The 14,341-nt window shown below is 38.5% G+C and overlaps 1 pseudogene; it reads right to left on the reverse strand.

Moving 5' to 3' along the window:
* Positions 1–14,341, reverse strand: part of LOC122074784 — a 43,545-nt pseudogene that overhangs the window by 27,219 nt on the left and 1,985 nt on the right.

The raw sequence follows: 14,341 nt of genomic DNA on the forward strand, positions 1-14,341 counted from the left end.
CAAGAAACTAATTCCTTGAATATGTTAGAAATGTCAAAAATAGGATGTACACAAAAAATCAGACAAAAAAAAAAAATCCAGTTTGGGGATCGAAACCAAGATTTCCATCATTACAAGAAAATTTCTCTAGTTTCCTCGAAGTTTTCGTTCGGTCTAAACCACGGTCTAAACCCGATATGTTGAACCTTGGTTCAGACTCAGTTTCGGGCAACTATTAAAGTTCTTCGGAGCGATAATGGTTGGGAATACATAGATGGTGCCTTTCAAGATTACCTTAATGCTAAGGGAATTCTTCATCAAACAAGTTGCGCTGACACTCTGGCTCAGAATGGGGTGGCTGAGTCCCTCAATTTTGGAGTGAAGCAGTTCTTGCTAGTGTTTAAAGTATCTCCTATACAATATGATACCATCCGATACACATCTTAAATTTAGCCGACCAATACGGCTACCGATACTAATACTTAAAATCCTTGATCTTTAGTATATCTTAGAGTATCTCTGATCATGGTTCAAAGTATCTCCGATACCGATATGATACCCTCCGATACGTATCTTAAATTTAGCCGACTGATACGATACACACCGATACAATACATGAAATTTTTAAAATCCTTTCGTATCGATATATATCCTACGATACATACCGATATGCACTGATACACCATCGATACGTACTAATACTCTATGAAAAATATAAAATCGAGGTGAAATATACGTTTCGGTATGTATCGGTGAGTATCAGTATATATCGATCGGTACGTATCGATGAGTATTAGTACGTATTGGTGAGTATCGATATGTATTGATCGATACGTATTGGTATGTATCGATACAGTGCGCTACGGTCATATAATGGCCAAGATGGGTATTTTTTCAGAAAACACGATTTTTTGAGGGATTTTTGTTTCAAAGTTGCTATCAGCCATATTTCTCTCTAACTAAAGTAGAAATCAAGGTTGGGAACAAGAATTTTACATTTATGGGACAACTACAAACCTTGAATTCTTAGTGCAATACCCTCAATTTAGTGTTTACGCATAATACATGTTATTAATAGCTTTTTTTAACAAATTTTTTATGCAAAAGTGTTTAAAAAGATGTTTCATATCCATTTATGTGTGTATCTTAGCGTATCTCCGATAAGATACGATACCCTCCGATATGTATCTTAATTTTGGCCGACCGATACGGCGATCGATATCGATACGATATCCTCCGATACGTATCTTAAATTTAACCCACCAATACGGTGACCGATACTTATAATTTAATCTTTGCATTACTACTATCTATTTGATTAACGAATGCTATCATAGGTGCTCAAATTTAAGTCACCTCTTACTATTCTCCAAGGGAACTCAGAGTTTTTAGTGCCACACAAAGTGTTTGGCTGCACCTGTTATGCTCGCAACCATCATCCCCCATAGGGAACTTGATCCTTGTAGTCTAAGTGCATCTTTCTAGGTTACTATGCTACTCAGAAGGGGTAAAACCATATAAGTGCTTTCCTCCCCCGACACGACGTTGGTTTGTTACTATAGTCATTGGTTTCCATTAGTCTGCTCCTTAATATGATGCGTCACATCTTCAGGGGGAGCCTTCCACTTATTTTCTGCTCCATCTGGTAATAATAATCCTCTTGATCTGCCTATAGCTGTTCACAAAGAACCTATAACTTGCACCCAATACCCTATCTCTAAATTTCAGTTTTGTTCTTCTTTGTCTCCTTCCTATCGTGCATTAGCATCCATCTTGTCTTCAGTTTCTCTTCCACAGAACTGACAGGAGGCTTTGGTTGATCCAAAATGGAAATCCACTATAGCTAAAGAAATACATGCACTTAAGAAGAATGACATATGGGATCTTGTTAGTCTTCCTTCTTATAAGAAAACAATTGGTTGTAAATGGGTGGCAAGAGACGGATGGCATAGTGGATCGTTATAAAGCCAGACTTGTTTACTCAGACATATGACATCGATTACCAAGAGACCCTTGCTCCTGTAGCAAAGATGAATACTATTCAAGTTATTCTATCTTGTGCCGTAAATCTTGGATGGGAATTGCAACAATTAGATGTGAAGAATGCCTTCCTTCATGGGGAGATTGAAGAAGAGGTGTACATGGAAATCCCTCCTGGATTTGATTGCAGACAAATAGAGGGTAAGGTCCGTAAACTCAAGAGTGCCTTGTATGTTCTCAAACTATCTCCCCGTGCCTGGTTTGGTTGTTTCCACAAAAGTTTTGATCTTTGTAGGGCAGACTCAAAGCAATGCTGATCACACCCTCTATACCAAGAAATCTAGTGGTAAGATTGTTATTCTTATTGTGTATGTTGATGACATAGTTATTACCGGGTGATGACACAAAAGAAATTTCCATCTCAAAACAATTTTGGGTACCGAGTTTGATATCAGAAACCTGAGCCAGCTGCGTTATTTTCTTGGCATAAAAGCAGCTTGGTCTACAAAGGTTATTTTCCTTTGTCAAAGGAAGTGCACATTTGATTTATTGTCTGGAGTTGGCATGTTGGATTGTCAACCTTTTGATACACCTCTAGAGGCTAATGCTCACCATTCTAGTAGAGTGGGTGATACAGTGGATAAGGGAAGTTATCAGCAGCTGGTTGGACGTCTTATTTATCTTTCCGATACTCGACCAGATATTCCCTTGTTGTCAATTTGGTGAGTCAGTTTATGCATGATCCATATTCCTCCCATATGAATTCTGTCCACTGTATTCTCCGTTACCTGAAGTCATCTCCAGAAAAAGGGATTTTGTTTGCTCCTCATGGTCATCTTCAGATTGAAGCCTTTACAGATGCTGACTAGGTTGGTTCACCTGACGATCGTAGGTCTAACACTGGTTATAATACCTTTGTTGGTGGCAATTTGGTCAATGGCATAGCAAGAAAGTAGCTAGTGGTGGCTAGTCAAGTGCTGAAGCTGAGTTTCGAGCAATGGCCCAAGGGATTTGTGAACTATTATGGCTCCAAAGTCTCCTTTGGGATCTTGCTGCGTCGGTTTCTCTTCCAATGAAGATCTATTGTGACAAAAAGTCTGCCATTAGCATTGCTTACAACCATGTTCAACATCATCATACAACATGTTGAGATTGATCGTCACTTCATTAAGGAGAAGCTTGAGTCTGGACTTATTTGTATTCCATTTGTGCAATCTACAGATTATTTGTGTTTCCTTCTTGAAGATTATTCTCTTGTCTCCTTATTGCAGATTATTTGTTTGTTTTAATATTGAGGATTATTTGTTATTGTATTCCATTCATAATGAATTTATTTATTCATCCAAAAAAAAAAGCTTCCATCTTAAAACCAATTGGTTTGAAGTGGGGAGGCCTCTTGTGGCTCTTATACATGATAGTGGAGTCATCCACAAACAATGTCAGACTATCTCAATATTTTCTTATTGAAGATTTACTATTGGGGATTTCTTCTTGCCAAAAATTCCCTTCTGCTTGGAATTCTTCCTGTTAAAGATTACTCTGTATTGTTTCTCTGAAGATCTTTTAGATTACAGATTTGTATCGATGATTTATTCATCTTCTACTACTGCTATTATCTAGGCTTTTACTGTTTCTGTTTCTGTTGCTGCTACTATTATCTGGCCTGCGGATGATGTTTCCTACCGCTTATATTATGGATTTCTTCTTTATGAAGAATTTTCTCTGTTGTTGCTGCCTGTGGCTGATATATTTTTATTAGTGTTGCGACTGGAACAAGTTTTTTCTGTGGCTTTATTATTTGCTGTGAGTTTACATATGATTATTGTCTACTAGGTTCTACAACTGATATGTTTGTTCTTGTTGTTCCAAGCTGGATCCTAGGAGGATATATATATGCTCCAGTTTGAAGGGGCGTGTTGAAGTTATGGTTGTGTTTAATAATTATGGTGATGTTTTAGAAGTCATGGTGATGTTTATAATTAGTGGTGAAGATTAGTTATATGTAGATTACGTTGAGTGTCTAAGGAGTCTTTTGGAGTTGTAATTTCACTTTATTATAAATAAAGCATGCTACCGTACGATTAGAACAAGAAGTCTAAGCCCGGGGTATCTCTTCCCCCCCGCCCCCCTTTTCTTCTTTTTCTCTCTTCTTCTTCTTCTTCACTGATCCTGGTTATCAAGATCAGATTTTGTAAGGGACCACTTTCTGAATGGAAGATGGCTTTAGAATAATGGGCAGGAAGGAGCACTTTCCACATATTTTTTTTGTCTGTTTTATATCTTATTTTATGCTAGTAGTCAGAACTGTAGGTCTAAATTAGGTTGTAAAGGTAAAATTATTGACCTGAAGATCTTTGAGATCAATCCAAGTTTTGAGCTTACCCACCCAAAAAGTGGTGCACTAATTGAATAGTATAGGTGAGAGGACAGCCAATACATATAAGAATGTGCTTATGGAGGCCGTATAGAAGTCATACAATTCATAATGAAAGAGCCCCATATTAGTACTACAAATGTGACAAAAGGGCATAAGCTTCTATAAGTGGAAGAGAGACAGAAAGGGAACATCCAAGCATAAGGCGTGGCTAGTACCTCAGTTCTTCCTGGCATTATAGGCTTCCCTGCAAGCAATTCTGCGAGGATGCAACCAGTACTCCAGAGGTCCACAGCAACCCCATAATCCGTAGCACCAAGCAAAAGCTCAGGAGGCCGATACCAAAGAGTAACCACACGGCTCGTCAATGGCTGTTTGTTATCAGGAGTGAAGAAGGTTGCCAACCCAAAGTCAGCAATCTTGAGATTACCATTATTGTCAATTAAAAGATTTGAACCCTTGATGTCTCGATGCAGGACCCCACGACTATGGCAGTGTTCAAGCCCATGAAGTAGCTGTTGCATGTAACATTTAATCTGCAATCAAAACAAATGCCCCACATGAATAATATGTAAAAGTGCCGAAAAAAACAATAATACCAACTGAATTCATTGAAATTAAGAACCCTAAGGAAACCATTTGGCATATCAAGATGATGGTCCCTTAACAGCATTCCAGGACAACTGACACTTCATGCAGGCAAACCATAATTAAAACAAGTGATCTAGTCACCGTAAACTTCGTCTAATGTTGCAGTGACTTTGCCTTCAACTTCAGTCACATGCTGAACTGCTCACAAAGTGACTAATTCATGGGTCCAACTAAGAAACTTAATAGTAAAAACAAAAAATTTCACTTTAATAGATTGATCAGATATTCTTAAAGTTACTGAAATAAGAAAGCAAAATTGCAGATGCTCCAGGAATATGTCTAAACTTTTGGTGATTAGGGTCTTTCATTTGATGACCTAGATGGGAATCATTGCATGGTTGGTCAAAACACAATGCCCAATATGTAGCAATGTCTGCCGTTGTATTGTGGTGAACCTAGTTGGAAGCTTCAATTTCCTCACAGTGAAAAAAGAAAGAACAGACACCTGTGGTTCAGTAAACTTGATACCAGGTGTTGCTGCAAGCCCAGCAAGATCATGTTCCATATATTCAAACACAAGGTACAGGCTGCAGGACATCCGTGATGTGACCAAACACTCAAGCTTCATAACATTTGGATGATCAAGCTTACGCAAAATATAGATTTCCCTGGCCATAAAACGGACACTTTCTGGGTCCATATTAAGAAACCGAACTTTCTTCATTGCAACAATTTTTCCAGTTTCCAGGTCACGGGCCCTGTATACACTGCTATAGGTTCCCTGTCCAATCTGCATAAAAAGCATTTTATCCATGTCAGGAAAAATATTACTTATGAGAGGGGGATGAATAAATCCTATATAATATTTTTTCTTTAGCCCAACATGATAACAGCATCAAGGACATACAAAATACCAGATTTGCAGCATCTCAAACAATTTGGAAAAGGTTTGCAGAAGATGCAAAAAACCAGGAATACAGCATATATTTTCCACCCCTACATTAGTCTAACTACATTTTTTTTTTTTTTTTGAGTGCATGATTAGCCAAGCATGCCAACCACTGTATAGGACCAACACCTCACAATTAAGATTTAAGAGGTCATGAGTTCAACTCTCCTTGGGGACTACCTATCCAAAAAAAAATACACAAAATACTGTCGGGCTAAATCAACTGAGGGCAAATATAGCCATCCAACCCTTTTCAACCAAGCTATTTCAAAAATATTATACTAAAAAAAAAAAAAGAGCAACCCAGTGCACAAGGCTCCCGCTACTGCAAGGTCTGGGAGGGGCAAGTTGTACGCAGCCTTGCCCCCTGCTTCGCAGAAGAGGCTGTTTCCAGGTTTTGAACCTGTGACCAACATGTTGCAATAGTGCAATTTAACTGTTGTGCCACAGGCTTGCCCACTTCGAAAATATTATACTGCAGGATATAATTTACTCCAGTCAATTGTATCTAGAAAATTCTGAATAAACTAATCCCAAGTATGCTGATTGGCTTGCACACTATACTGGTATTAACTTTTCACTAATAAGAAAGGCCCCAAATGCATTTTGCTAGGCATAAAAGAATTCTAGATAAGTAGGCATAAGAGAATTACAGACATAAACTGGGAATTATCATCAGCATTAAATTAAGAAATGATACACATTGAGTAACCAAAAACTCCAGTGTTTTATACTGTCAGTCTCGATCCCGATAAAGGATGAGGGTTGGTGTCAGGTTGGCAGTCGGCATTGTAAGAACTTTAGCCAAACCCTTTTTTTATGAATCCTAACATTTTACATTTTCATTCATATGCTAGGGCATCCCCCAAAAGTGATGTGTTGCACTATGACTCAGGTATAGCGGATAGTGAGGTTGGCCATATGGGTAAGCTAGGGCATCCCTGGCAAAAGATGCACCGCTTCCACACCTGGTTGCGGTGACAAGCAAGGTTTGAAATCTTGTTTTGTTTCGGTGGTTTTTTTTTTTTTTCTTTTGAATTGTTGTTTCGATTGTCAAACGAGCATATTATGATATGAAACTTGGAGGAAAGCTTGTTTTAAGGTAAATAAATATATTTAGAACTGAACTTTGCAAAATAAGAGACACATAGCAGTGTTTTAGAGTCGCACCCTTGTTTGGCAGTAACTGTCGAACTGTTCTATATACACTATGTAATATTGCCTATTCTACTAATATAAGACAGTATAGCAGTAAAACAAGTAAATAATACATACATGTCATGAAGAAACATAAGATTGAATAATTTACATGCCACACTTGGATGTAGTGTGTTCCTTGTCCTTGAGGTGATGATGTGGCCAAAAATTGGAGTTGGAGACTGATTTGAGCTTTTGCAGGGGAAACGAGGTGAAATGGACTGAAACCAATGACATGAGGTTGCAATTTCGATCCCATCTCGCGAGACATGTATATTTATAAAGGGTAGAATGTACTGTTTCGGCGAAAGGACATAAAACTTACCAAAATTTCGACTGAAATGATGTCGTTTTCATATTTTGTACGCAGTTTTGTTACGGTGTATTAAAAAAAAAGAAAAAAAAAAATGAAATTTTGGGATTTTCGAATCATGATGCCAAGTGGGTAAGGGTTCACTCTTTTGGACCAGTGTTTTGGTCGAAATTTCAGCAAAATATTTCAGTTTTGACAAAGGTCAAAACAAAATGAGTATCAAAACTAACATGCAAATATTTACCAAAATTTCACTGAAATATTTAAGTTTCGGCAGCGGTAAAAAATCCCACCAGAATCTGAAATTTCTAGCCTTGCCATGGATGAGTGTGGTAAAGAAGCTGTTGAATTGGGAAAAGTATGATGTGTCAATTAATGGACACAAGCCTCTCTAGTTATAATGAAATAAACCCGGGTCCGTTTGGACACCCCTGTTACAAACCAGAAATTAAGTAACCAAACCAAGAGAAAACAAAGAGAAAGAGAGACCACCGAACTTTGTTCTGGTTTCTTGTCTTCCGTTCATTCTTATCTTTCAACTATTTCTTGTCATCCTGTTCCTAAGTCTGTCGCAAAGGCATTGTCTATTCCTGGCTGAAGCACAGCTATGGAGGAAGAATTGTTTGTTTTGAAGGAGACTCAAACTTGGGATCTTGTACCATTACCTAAGGGCACATCTGCTTTGGTTGTCGTTGGTTTATGTGGTCAACATTAACCCTGATGGTTCTCTTGCACAGTTAAAGGTTAGGTTGGTTACGAAGGGGTATGCCCAGGTTTGTGGTGTTGAATACCTAGATACCTTTTCTCCAGTTGCTAAGTTGGCCTATGCTCATCTATTTATAACTCTTATGGCCTCACCCTATTGTTCGTTGTATCTGTTTGATGTGAAGAATGTTTTTCTTTGGTCGTTGTATCTGTTTGACGTGAATAATGTTTTTCTTCATGGTAATTTGCATGGGGAGGTCTATATGGAGCAACCTCCAGGGTTTGTCGCTCAGGGGGAGTCTAGTATGGTGTGTAAGCTTAAGAAGTCCTTATACGGTTGAAGCAGTCTCCTGACTCCTCAAGTGTGGTTTGGTAGGTTCATTGATATGGTTATTGAATTTAGGTTGTCAATGTGTAACAGTGATCATTTGGTGTTCTATTGGAAAGTTGGTGTAGGGAGGATAATTTTGGTTATGTATGTTGATGTTATTGTCATTAATAGAGATGATGTTGAAGGAATCCAAAGTTTGAAAGTGCATTTACAGCATCAATTTAAAACTAAAGATCTAGGAAGGTTGAAGTATTTTTCAGGTATTGAAGTTGCACAGTCAAGGAAGGGAATTTCACTTTCAACAACAACTAATCCTTATCCCAACTTAATGGGGTTGGCCATATGGATCCAAGAAAAGACAAGGAAGAAGGCAAGTTAAAAATAAAAAATAAAATAAAAAATAAAAATAAAAAGAAAGAAAGAAAAGAAAGAGAAAACAAACTGTTAAACGCATTAACGAAGTAGAACACAACTATAGGGGGTCCACCACCTGGATCTTGGCCCTTCATTCCGCTCTATCGAGGCCATACTCGGACTAAGCATAATCTGTGCATGTCTTTCCTCACAACCTCTCCTATGGTCATTTTCAGTCTACCTCTAGCTCTTTTGGATCCCTCTATCTAGATGAGGTCGCTCCTCCGTAATGGCGCATCCAATGGCCTCTATGGAACATAGTCATACCATCTCAAACGACTTTCATGAAGCTTATCATGAAATGGGGCAACTCCCAAATCCACTCTAATATGTTCATTCCTTCCCTAATCCCTCCTAGTTTTCCCACACATCCATCTTAACATCCTCATTTTCGCTACACATAGCTTATCAATATGTCTTTTTTAACTGCCTAACATTCTGCGTTGTACATCATAGCAAGTCACAAGACTGTCCGATAGAACTTCACTTTAAGCTTTATAGGGACCCAACGGTCGCACAAGACTCCAGAAGTACCCCTCCACTTCATCCATCCCATTTTAATTATACACATCATCCTCAATATCGCCTTCTTTATTAATGACAGATGCTAAATATCGAAAATGGTCACTTTGTGTTATCTCTCTTCCTTAATAGCTACAACATCATTTTCTATTGTAGTGCACCTCACATACTCCGCCTTTGATCTAATTATTTTAAAGCCTCTTGATTCCAAGGTTGATCTCTAGGGGTACAAGTTTGGCCCTGACGGCTCGAACTCACCCTGATCCTGAACATGGCCCCGACCATGAATTTTTGGCCATGATTCAAGGTCAGGGCGAGTAAGGGTTGATGTCTTTGGCCCGCCCGGCCCACCCTGAGCCCGACCCTGATTTTATTACCTCGACTTTGGCCCTAGTTTGGACCTGAGCCCGACCCTAATTATCATGTTTACTTAGCTTAATTTAATTTCATGCCAAATTAGTTAGATTCATGATTTAATTGCATGCTATTTTTTTTTTTTTTGGGTAAGATTGCATGTTAGTCTAAATTTATTTAATTAGTTTAAAAAAATGTTTTATTTATTTATTTTTTAATTTGCTTGATTGAGTAGATAGGTCTAATTAATAAAGATTGGGGTTATCAAACATTCAAACACTAATCCTCTCTCTATTCTCATCTTTTTTTCTCCCTATCCATTTCCATAGCCGCCGCACTTCCCATCTTCTTCTTCTCTCTTCCTTCTCCAACCTTCCCTTTGGTAAATCTCAACCTCTCAACCATGGCTAGATCTCCTCTTCTCCAACCCTTCTTCTTCTTTCATTCTTACCCGAAGCCATACCTCTCCACTTACCCATCTCTCTTCCTTCCCCGGTAAGAGACCAACCCGAGACCACCATTGCAAGGGTTTCAGGAATCGATCGGATATGCAGAGTAGTGAGTTTCTCTCAAGGAATCTGTCAATGGTCGCTTGAATCAAACATTTAGAATCTCTGAAGCAGCAGTAGAGGTGTTCGACTCCATGTCCCTGAGAGATCAGAATGGGTGAGAGGGAAATAGAAGATGAATCCATGTGCAACAACTTAGTCCAAATCCTAGTACTTCGTCGGTCACCCCTACTGCTAGCATGAATTCCGATCATCACAACTGCAAAATCCAGATTTTGGTAGCTGAGAATCCATGGTTGTTGCATCATATCCATTTTTTGCTTCTATTTAGCTCATTGTGTTGCCCCTGTTGGGGATTGCCTTCACTGGGAATTTGGCCGCTCAGTCGTGCTCCGACTAGCTTCTCCAAGGGCAAACTCCTTAGACCTGCAACTGCCATAAGATCTGCCTCACAACTCACTTTGAAACCCTAGACCTGCCCCCAATAGGATGGCGCCCTAGGACGAAGGGCTGTGATTTAATTCTGCCTTGAACTTTGGATCAAAGGGCTAAGATTCCCCTAGCCTTGGACTTCAAAATTAATCAAGGTATTCAGTTTAGTTTGACTTAGCAGTGGTATGGATCGATTTGTCATGTGGAAACATTTCTTAAATTGCATGTGTATCATACTTTAATACAGTAGATCCCAGATTTTTTTTTTTTTCTGGTAATGTTCCCAAATATACTACTTGATGTTTAGGATGAAGTCTATGTTGGTGAACATTCATAGATAACCAAGAAAACATCTTGCCAATGGCACATGTGACAATTTATTTATTCATCTCATCATTTTACATCAATGTTTTTGAAGCCAGAAGGGCTTGTAATTTTAATTTTATGGCGATAAGCCACCACCATTAAGGCCAACCTAATTTAAATCTGAACCGAAAAAAGTTGGGCCCAATCAGGGTAAGCCTGGCCCGATCAGGGCTCAGGGTCAGGGTTGGATTTTTCAGGCCCCGAGTCAGGGTTCAGGGTGGGTATGGACCCAGCTAATGGGACTTAGGGTTGGGCTAGGGTTTTAAGAAGCCCGACCCAACCCGGCCCTGTTGCAGCCCTATTGATCTCCATCATTCCAGTTTAACATTGAGCCCAAATATAGTGTCATCCAACAAGACAATATCATCTACAAAAGCATACACCATGGAACGGGGAACCTCACCTTGGATATTTTTAGTCATCTCACCCATAACAAGTGCAAAAAGATAGGGGCTTAAAACTGACCCTTGGTTTAGCCCAATAGAAATAGGAAACTTGTTACCTTGACCGCCCTTGGTTCTCACACTTGTTACCACATCATCATACATATCTTTAATTATGTCCACATATTTACTCGACACTTTTCTGTTGTTTAGGACTTGCCATACTAAATCTCTAGGCACTCTATCATAGGCCTTTTCCAAATCAATAAAGACCATACGGAGGTCCTTTTTAGCAGCTCTATAGGTCTCCATGAGTCTTCTGAGCAAATAAATAGCTTTTGTTGACGATCTCTCTGGCATAAAACCAAACTGGTTATATGAGATTCTAGATTCTCCTCTCAAGTGAACTTCAATAACCTTCTCCCAAAGCTTCATCGTATGGCTCATAAGTTTTATGCCTCTATAGTTATTGCAATCCTAAAGATCCCCTTTATTTTTGTAGATGGGGACTACAATACTTCTCCTCCACTCGTTTAGAATCTTCCTTGTAGTCATAATCTTATTAAAAAGGTTGGTTAGCCAAGTTATCCCACTTAGCTCTAAGCTCTTCCACCCTTCTTTGGGAAGGAAATTTCACTTTCTCAGAGAAAATATGTTCTGGATTTTATTGCAGAGACTGGTATGTTAGAAACCAAACCTCTGGATACTCCGATGGATCCAAATGTGAAACCTACAGTTGAAGTGAGGTGATGTGTTAGAAGATCTTGAGAAGTATCGAAGGTTGGTGGGAAAGTTTAATTATTTGACTGTGACTCAATCTAACACTTGCCTTCCCTATTAGTGTTGTGCGGCAGTTTCTTTCGTCTCCCCATACATCCTGTTGGGAGACTGTTGTTGGTATTCTGAGGTACCTTAAGAAGGCTCTAGGTTGCGGCATGTTATACTCTGATCATGGACATGGTGTTGAAGGTTTTTGTGAGGCTAATTGGGCTAGATCTCCTGTTGATAGGTGATCAACCGTTGGGTTGCTGGTGGAAAACTTGTGTCTTAAAAGAGTAAGAAGCAGGCTGTTGTGGCTAGATCCAGTGCAAAGTCTAAGTATCGTGCCATGGCACGTCACCTGTGAGTTGATGTGGGTGAAGCAATTGTTGATGTACACTCCTTCCATGCAATTGCGGTGTGATAACCAAGCTACTATTAATATTGTATCAAATCAAGAGTTCCATGAGAGAATAAAAACATATTGAGGTAGATTGTCACTTTGTTCGGGAGAACCTATAACAATGAGTTATTTCTCCAGGTCATGTTCACACAGGGGAACAACTTGCAGATGTTTTCACTAAGTCTTTGGGAGAGTAGAGTTTATTACATTTGTAACAAGTTGGGCATGATTGATATCTATGCTCCAGCTTAAGAGGGAGTGTTGGAAGTCTATACTAATAAAGGGAGAGGAATCATGGCTGCTGTTTAGTGCAGGTCACGATTCCTCCCTAGGGATATTTTGGTCCCTAGTGGATCTTAGTATGCTACGGTTACTTAGTCATTGGGTTTCCTGTTTTGGTTATGCTTTCTAGTTTCCTATTCTGGTTATGCCTTTGTAATAGTTATTCTATATATTGAATGAAGGTGGCAGTCCCAACCTCATGGTTGTGACTCCCAAGTTGCAGCCATCTCTTGTCTTCTTCCTCTTTCTTATTCTTTACAAAGCTAAATGTTGGGTAGTGAAAAGACAACATATAAACAAACTTCGTGTAGCTAAAATGATGACGTTGAAATGGATGTGCGGTAAACTGAAAAATATAAAATAAAGAATGAACAAATCAAAGCTAATTTAAGAGTAGCTCTGATACATGATAAGTTGCGAGAAATTTGTTTGAGGTGGCATGGACTTGTACAACGGAGGCCTTTGAATGCTCTAGTAAGGAGGGATTATTTATTCAAAACGAAGGAGCTAAAAGTGCATGGGGCAGGCCTAAGTTGACTCTAGGACAAGTGGTAAGGAAAAGCATGTATAACTTAGACTAGTAACAAGCATGATTTTAAATAGAGTTGATTGAAGAAAAAGGATCCATATAGCTGACTCCAATTAGTTGGTATAAGGATGGGTTGAGTTGAGTTGAGTTGAGTCATAAACCTTTAGTGACCAAACTCCATTTTTTGAGTTAAATTGCTCAAACCAAATTTCCCAAGTAATTGACAACGGTTTTCGGAGCACCAACCGAACTATAAAAAGTCCATTTCAAACTGTACAAAGTCTGCTGTTTACCAGCAACTTCGTAGAGTAAATAGCCGTTGAACTTTTGCAAATAGTTCAACATATTAGAGCTCAAAATTCTACATAATTTGAAATGAAAACATTTAACTACAATTTATTCAATTAAAAATTTGGCATACTAGACAAAGACTGATGAATTGCGAGGTTCTCTCATATTTGCTCCCAATAAAAAATGATGCATTTATTGCATATAAACAAAACAAATGTCTACGCATTAATATGAGAAGAAAAATATGTACACATCAAAGTTCTTCACTGTACCAATAAGATGAAGAGAAGTTTTCAAGACAGGGACATGAAAACCATGTTAAAACAATGATCGTTGCTTTGAATTGTTTAGAAAGATACAATGTAGATCATAGTTTATGTTTTTTAGAGGATATTCCCATTGAATGTGCATCAATTAAGTGACCTCTTGTTCTGACAAAAATATTAAAAACCTGAAATAGTACCAATCCATTGCTGATTATACCTCTACAGCTTCTTGCAATTATCCTTGATATTCATACATAAATGACTTCAAATTATGCTCATCCTGAAACTAATCATAAACATTTTGTTCTTAATGAATATCACTATATCAGAGTGAACATCAAGCCGTTATTTCCGCCAAGAATATACATCATTTTGCAGAAAATAAAATACCATCAGTAGACAGGCTTATAAA

This window comes from Macadamia integrifolia, chromosome 3 (genome assembly GCF_013358625.1).
Source record: "Macadamia integrifolia cultivar HAES 741 chromosome 3, SCU_Mint_v3, whole genome shotgun sequence".
Taxonomy (NCBI): Eukaryota; Viridiplantae; Streptophyta; class Magnoliopsida; order Proteales; family Proteaceae; genus Macadamia; species Macadamia integrifolia.